The sequence below is a fragment of the Triturus cristatus genome, chromosome 4_1 (assembly GCF_964204655.1).
Source record: "Triturus cristatus chromosome 4_1, aTriCri1.1, whole genome shotgun sequence".
Classification (NCBI taxonomy): domain Eukaryota; kingdom Metazoa; phylum Chordata; class Amphibia; order Caudata; family Salamandridae; genus Triturus; species Triturus cristatus.
Window position 1 is genome coordinate 106,190,603 of NC_140585.1, and position 6,741 is coordinate 106,197,343.

At 49.3% G+C, this 6,741-nt stretch overlaps 2 non-coding genes across 2 annotated transcripts; both read right to left on the minus strand.

The window, feature by feature from the left end:
- Nucleotides 1-3,820: 3,820 nt before the first annotated feature.
- On the minus strand, nucleotides 3,821-3,892 carry TRNAA-CGC (transfer RNA alanine (anticodon CGC)). Its single transcript has one exon. It is a non-coding gene; the product is annotated as a tRNA-Ala (tRNA).
- Nucleotides 3,893-4,777: 885 nt separating this feature from the next.
- On the minus strand, nucleotides 4,778-4,850 carry TRNAV-AAC (transfer RNA valine (anticodon AAC)). The gene has a single exon. It is a non-coding gene; the product is annotated as a tRNA-Val (tRNA).
- Between the last annotated feature and the right edge of the window lie 1,891 nt (nucleotides 4,851-6,741).

A 6,741-nucleotide genomic window follows, 5' to 3' on the forward strand; every position in this document is an offset into this window, starting at 1 on the left:
GAACCGATACCCATGGTGGGGTACAGGAAACAGACCTTTGAATTCCGAGGAAGACAAGCCGAGTGCAAATTGTACATAGCGGAGAAAGGCCCCTCCGTACTAGGATGGATGGACCAAGGGGATCTAGGGATCAAACTAGACCCGGGAGGCGACACACAAGTCCTCATGACAGCGCCAGGGAGCTGGCCGGTACTGGAAGCGATGAAGCATAAATTCCCGAAAGTGTTTGGAGGAAAGGTGGGGAAGCTGGAGAAATTTACACACAAGATAGTACTCAAAGAAAACTCCAGTCCAGTGTCCCACAAAGTCAGAAATATACCCCTAGCGGTGAAAGACGCGGTGCAGACGGAGCTACACCGATTGGAGAAGGAGGGGATAATAGAGCTGATCAACAGTGCGGAATGGCTCGCCCCCTTGGTAGTGGCGATGAACCCAAATGGGAAAGTCCGTCTGTGTGTGGACCTTCGGGAACTGAACAAGTGTCTCATAGTAGAGAAATTCCCATTACCTCGCACCGAAGAAATACTAGCCAAGACCAAAGGGGTAAAGTGGTTCTCCACCATCGACCTAACGTCCGCCTATCACCAGATAGACCTACACCCGTCAAGCCGGAAGTTGACATCGTTTATCACACCCTTCGGGTGCTACCAATTCCGGAGAATGCCATTTGGCCTCGCCTCCGCAGCGGCGGTGTTCCAAAAACTGATGCATCGTCTGTTTCAGGACATCGAGGGCGTCCAGTACTTTCAGGACGATATACTCGTGATGGGAACAGATAGAAGAGACCACGATGAGAGACTGGAGAAGGTACTCAGAGTACTAGAAGACAAAGGCCTGACTGCGTAATGGGAAAAGTACAGGCTGGGGATGACATCAGTCACGTATCTAGGGCACGAGATAGGAGGACACGGCATCAACCCCAATAGAGCGAACGTGGAGGCGATATGCAAGGCGACAGCACCCAACAACAAAGAAGAAGTAATGTCCTTCTTAGGGATGGCAGAGTATTACAGCAAATTCGTACCACACTTCGCCACCAAGACACATCACCTCCGACAACTAACGAGGGACAAAACGACTTACAAATGGACGGAGGACACACAAAAGGAATTTGAGGCCCTGAAGAAAGACATTAGTCAAGCGGTGCCCTTGCAAGAGTATGATCCACTTGGCCGGTCGATTCTGACGACAGATGCCAGCGAAAAAGGACTAGGGGCAATACTCATGCAGGAAAGAAGTGATGGACTGGTGGAAACACTCAGCTTTGCGTCCAGGACATTATCACCCACTGAGCAGAAATACAGTGTGATTGAGAAGGAGATGCTAGCCGTGGTGTGGGCGATGGGAAAATATCGCCAATTCTTATGGGGCACACAATTCCTACTTAAGACGGACCACAAGCCCTTGGTCAAGGTGCTCACCTCAAGCGGGCATGCGGGCGCCACGCCCCGCATAGCAAAAATGACGCTCAAACTGCTAGAGTACAGATACGACGTGGAGTATATTCCGGGGACGAGGAACAAGGTGGCAGACTATCTTAGCCGAGCAGCAGCCATGGAAGGAGCCCCGGACATGACCACAGAGGAAGATGAGATGGTGGCAATAATGGACGATCCAGAAAGGATAATAAGCAAACAAGACTGGATACAGGCGTATGGAGAAGATGAGGAAATTTGCAAATTCAAAGAATACATAATAAGAGGATGGTCGGAGAAGAAACGGCTAGGAGAGGCACTCCGAAAATATTATGAAGTACGAGAAGAATTATCAGTGGGGAACGAAGGAATATTCCTGTACAGGAGAGACAAGGTGGTTCCTCCAGCAGCAGTGGTTCCCCGATTAATTGCATTGCTACACGAAGGGCACTTAGGAATAGTGAAATCTAAGGCGAGGGCGAAGCACATGTACTGGTGGCCAGGAATGGACACTCAGGTGGAAAGGCAAGTGAGAGAGTGCAATCTGTGCCAAAGAGCAGACAAGATGCTGGTTCCCCTACGGCCGGCGATGGGGAAATTCCCCTTACCAAGTGGGCCATGGGAAGATGTGGCGGTGGACATCCTGGGACCGGTGCTGGACATCCACGGAACGCCCCAATACCTCTGTGTTCTGGTCGACAAGTATTCCAAATGGCCGGAGATACACATACAGGAAGAAATGGAAGCAGAGACTGTGATAAAATTTCTCACCTCGGTCTTCCTAAGGGAAGGCATCCCCAGAACGTTATTGAGTGACAACGGACCCCAATTTAGATCAGAAAAATGGAACAAGTACGCGGAGCGAAATGGGATCAAATTGCTACACACGGCGGTGTACCACCCGTCGAGCAATGGACAGGTAGAGCGCTTCAATAGAGTGCTAATGGGATCCATCCAAGCAGCCATCATGATGGGGAAAGACTGGGAGAAAGAGATACAGAAAACGGTGTGGGCCTACCGCATCACCCCCACGGGGACGGGGTACAGCCCCTTCCAAATCCTAAGGGGGAGACACCCCTTCACCAAGGACAACGTCATGTGGAGGGAAAAGACAATCACAAGCAAATGGTCTCCGGCGGTAGTACAACACAACCTGGAGAAGGCCCAGAGAGTGTACACGGAGTACTACAACCAGAGACGGAAGGTCAAAAACGCCACTCTGGAGAAAGGGGAGTGGGTGAGAGTCAAGTTAGCGGTACGAAGGAAGAAGGGAGACAGCAAGTACAGCCCACCTCTACAAGTGGAGGAGGTATATGAGAGAGCCGCCCTACTCAGCGATGGGAACGTGTGGTCCCATGACCGCATGGCGAAATGCAATAAGATCTTAAAATGGCCAGAGGAAGAGAACGAGAAATTATCCCATGAGACCTACACAAAGGACAATGAAGGAAGCAAACTCCCTGAAGGAAGAGGCATACCAGAGAGAGAGTACAGTGAGGAGCAGGGAGACCAGGGGACGATGGAAGTGGAAGAGCTACCGACGGAGGAAGGCCACAGCCCGGACAGAGCGGGGCGAGTTGACCACCGAGGCATGGAGGGGAGCCCAGCCGTAAGCAATGATCCTGGAAATCCTGGCACCCCGGTAAAACGTACCCGAGCTGGCAGAGTGATTGTGAGGCCTAGCCGCTTCAAAGACTTTGAACTAGATGGAGGGTGTATACCCTAGAGACTGTGAGGACTACATGTTATCAGGGCCATGGAAAAGGAGGGAGATATGTAGAGTGCGTTCTAGTTCTCGCACGCTGCGTGGTTACGCAGCGTGCGAGAGCAGAACGCGCTATAGGGCAATGCGCATGCGCGAGTAGCGGAACGCGAGTGAGCGGAACCGCGGCACGGAGCAGGGTGTGTTGGCCCGGCGCTCTTGCGTGTGTAGTATACAAATAAATATATACAGTGTTCCTACATCCCTGAATTGTGTCTTCCTTCAGTGGTGCTACGTATAACACGACAGGAGCGTTCGGAGCAGTCTGCCCGCCGCTCTCTCTGTAAACCTAATTACAAAAGAAATGCACGATTGCAGTCATCTCAGCAAGTCTCCTGAGCTTCATTGGGGAAAGCAGGGACATTTCAGAAGGTGGGGGCCCGGGCTCCAATAATGATTAATTGGTGGTCTCCAGAAGTAAAAAGGTTATTTTTGAGGCTAACACCGTATCTCTTTACTCACTGCAAGTGTGAGGTTTTGCCTTGCTTAATGCTTAGTTGTTGATGTTTTGAGTGTAAAATGTCACTTTCGACTGCATGAAACAAAAAATTGCCCCAGCCACGATGTGAATAAAATGCTGCGTTTATACAGAGGATTTTCAAGAAGTCTAAAGTTTTATAAAATGCAGATCTAAATAAAAGTCTGGAGATGCCGGGGATTGAACCCGGGGCCTCATACATGCGAAGCATGCGCTCTACCACTGAGCTACATCCCCACCGTGAGTGACGTACCCTGTGCTACTCCTATATAGCACGAAGCATAATGGAGCACGCCTGTTCTCATATAGAGAGGTGATAGGGACAGCGGGAAGAAGGGAACATTTACAATCGGGGGTGGGAGGGTCATGAAGAGAAAAGAAAGGACAAAACTCGTAGCCTTCGATTCTGTACAGCGACACCCTCACCGTGTGTCCAGGGGAAAAAAAGTGACCACCATGAAAACTCAGGCTGGCGGCAGATGTCACCTCCCTGCAGCCTTGTGAAGGGAAGTCTGGTCGATCCCCCCCATCTCCCTCCCTCGGACGCTACATCGTATAAGAGAGGGGGAGGACAGCGAGCCCCGTGCATCACATGAAACTGCAGATCACACCTTGCGTCTAAGAGGGGTAGACAGCGAGCGCCGTGCATCATATGAAACTGATCTCAACAACTCTCTCACATCGACCAGGGTAGTCAAGGCCTGTTTGATAAGTTACATGCATGTGTGTTTATATATGGCAGGTGTATTCACGCCATCATGTGCCAGTCCACCTGCCGCTGCATGTGCTTGTTTACTCATGGCTGCATGCATGCATTTTTATGCAATTTACACACGGAGCATGAGTGGGTATTTTTACTGCAGTGCATGTATAGGGCGGTGCACACTGCACGCGCGGCAAGGATCTGGGGCCCCTGCAGGGTTGACACAGTGAGCAGCTGTCGCGTGCTGGCACTCGGCACACCTCATCATAAAGCACATAAACATAAAGGTGTCAAGGGGCCCGTTTCATTACTGAAGTAGACGGTTTTCTACAATCCCCGATATGAAATGAGATCACAGAAGCTCTTACTAACACAGGATGTTAAAAGTAAAATGTGTAATTCTGAGAAAAAAATAAAAGTGTTTCCGCCCGGTCTCGAACCGGGGACCTTTCGCGTGTTAGGCGAACGTGATAACCACTACACTACGGAAACTCATGTCTGCACGCTGTGTACAAGCTTATTTGATAGTACTTTCAGCTCACGTCCAGTTTAGTTGTTTTAAGGTATCTGTTCAGTATTTGACTACACCAAAGTTATTCATTTTTCATGTACTGCTTCCTACTGCATCAAAAGCAGGTTAGATATCTACAGCCTGGCATTTGCCAGCTGTTTCATGCTGAAGACATTGTAATACAGCCTTTATTTTAATTTAAATAGAGCCAACTTTTCTGACTAGTTTCAGGCAAGGATAGTGTGTGATTTCGTAGCTGAAATGCAATGTCTTTAACTTCCTCTGTCCTTCACCTTGCTGAGATACTCAAGCGTATCATTGACAGAACCTATAGCTTTTCATTATTATTCTGATAAAATGAAACACTGGCATCCTCGCCGGGGATGTAGCTCAGTGGGGTAACGCATGCTTTGCATGTATCAAGTTCCGAATTACAGTTTTAACAAGCATTGGCATAGCCAATATGTCTCGCTTTTGGGACCTTGTAAGTATTTAGTTTTGCAGCACAATATCCTTGGTGCAACAACATCAGCTGTTGCATGGCTAAACCTTGTACCTTATAAGTGTTTAGCCATGCAACAGTTGATGTTGTTGCACCAAGGATATTGTGCTGCATAACTAAAGACTTATAAGGTCCCAAAAGCGAGACCTATTGGCTATGCCAATGCTTTTTTTTTTTACCAATGATAAATGTAGCATTGTTCCACGTGTTAGTGCGTGTTTGAGGCACCTCAATTGGGTAGTTGTGAACTGTTGCTTTATAAACATTAAATGCTGTGCATTGAAATTGAATGTTTGGACGGCTATAGAGAATGCATTTTTAGGTCTCGCCTGAGCCAGCGCTTTAGCGCTGCTTTGGCGAGAGCTATAGAAAGCGGGATTTGAAAGTGCAAACTAGTGCTTTTCAGGCCGCCAACTACAGTGCATGTGCGCCGGGCGCGCGCACCATTTGTCAGCCTGCTGATCACTTTCTCGGCCACTTTGATGTTCTCAGTGAGCCACGCGGCCACTAAGAACATCAAAGCGGCCGCGAAAGTGATCACCATTTGCCACCCCCTCCCTTATCCCACTTCCTTACCAGGCCTTGTCTTCATGCAGGTGCTAATTCCATATTCTCGTCTTATCTTCATTCACTTCTCGCCTCTCTTTCTCTCCTCGCTTAGCTTCTCTGCCATTTCCTGGCTTTTGTTGTCTGTCACTGTCTGACTTTGCCGTAACTTTCTATCTCCCCTTCTGTCTTACTTTCACTTTCAAACCTTACTTCTCTAAGTCCCTTTCTTTTCTTTCACCCCTCTGGTCTTGTCGTTTCTTTCGCTCCTTAGCCTTGCCTTCCTTAACTCCACCGCCTGGCTCTCTTTCCCTCCCTTTTCTCTAAATCTGCCTTGCGTTGTTTTTCTCTTTTACTCACTTTCTCTTGCTCGCTGCATCTTTTACTGCATTTCCTACACTCGTACAGCCATTGCTCTCCCATGCTCCCTGTAGCGGACGTACCTCGGTGTATGCATTGGATAACAGGATGTTTAGATGCAGTGAGCCACATAACGCACAGGTGCCAATAAGGAAGTAGTGACCCTGGGTGCTGCTGCCAGCCGTGTCCAGGCCACGCGTTGTGGTTGGGGCGGGGGGGGCTGCTGATGACAGAGTGGAAAGTGCTTTTGTGAGCAGGGTGGAATTGGCGAGGTCGTGAGTCGATAGCGTAAGGGAAGACGATCCCAAAGTAAGGGGTGGACGTGTTTCTGAAGATTCCTCCCTCCCCGCTTGCATGCATGTGCCTCCGGAGACAAGAGGATGGTATCACGCCGGACAGCTTGCCAGCAAATGTCGGTCCAGGCCACCAGTCACTCGGGAAATTATGCATACTCCACTTCTGGA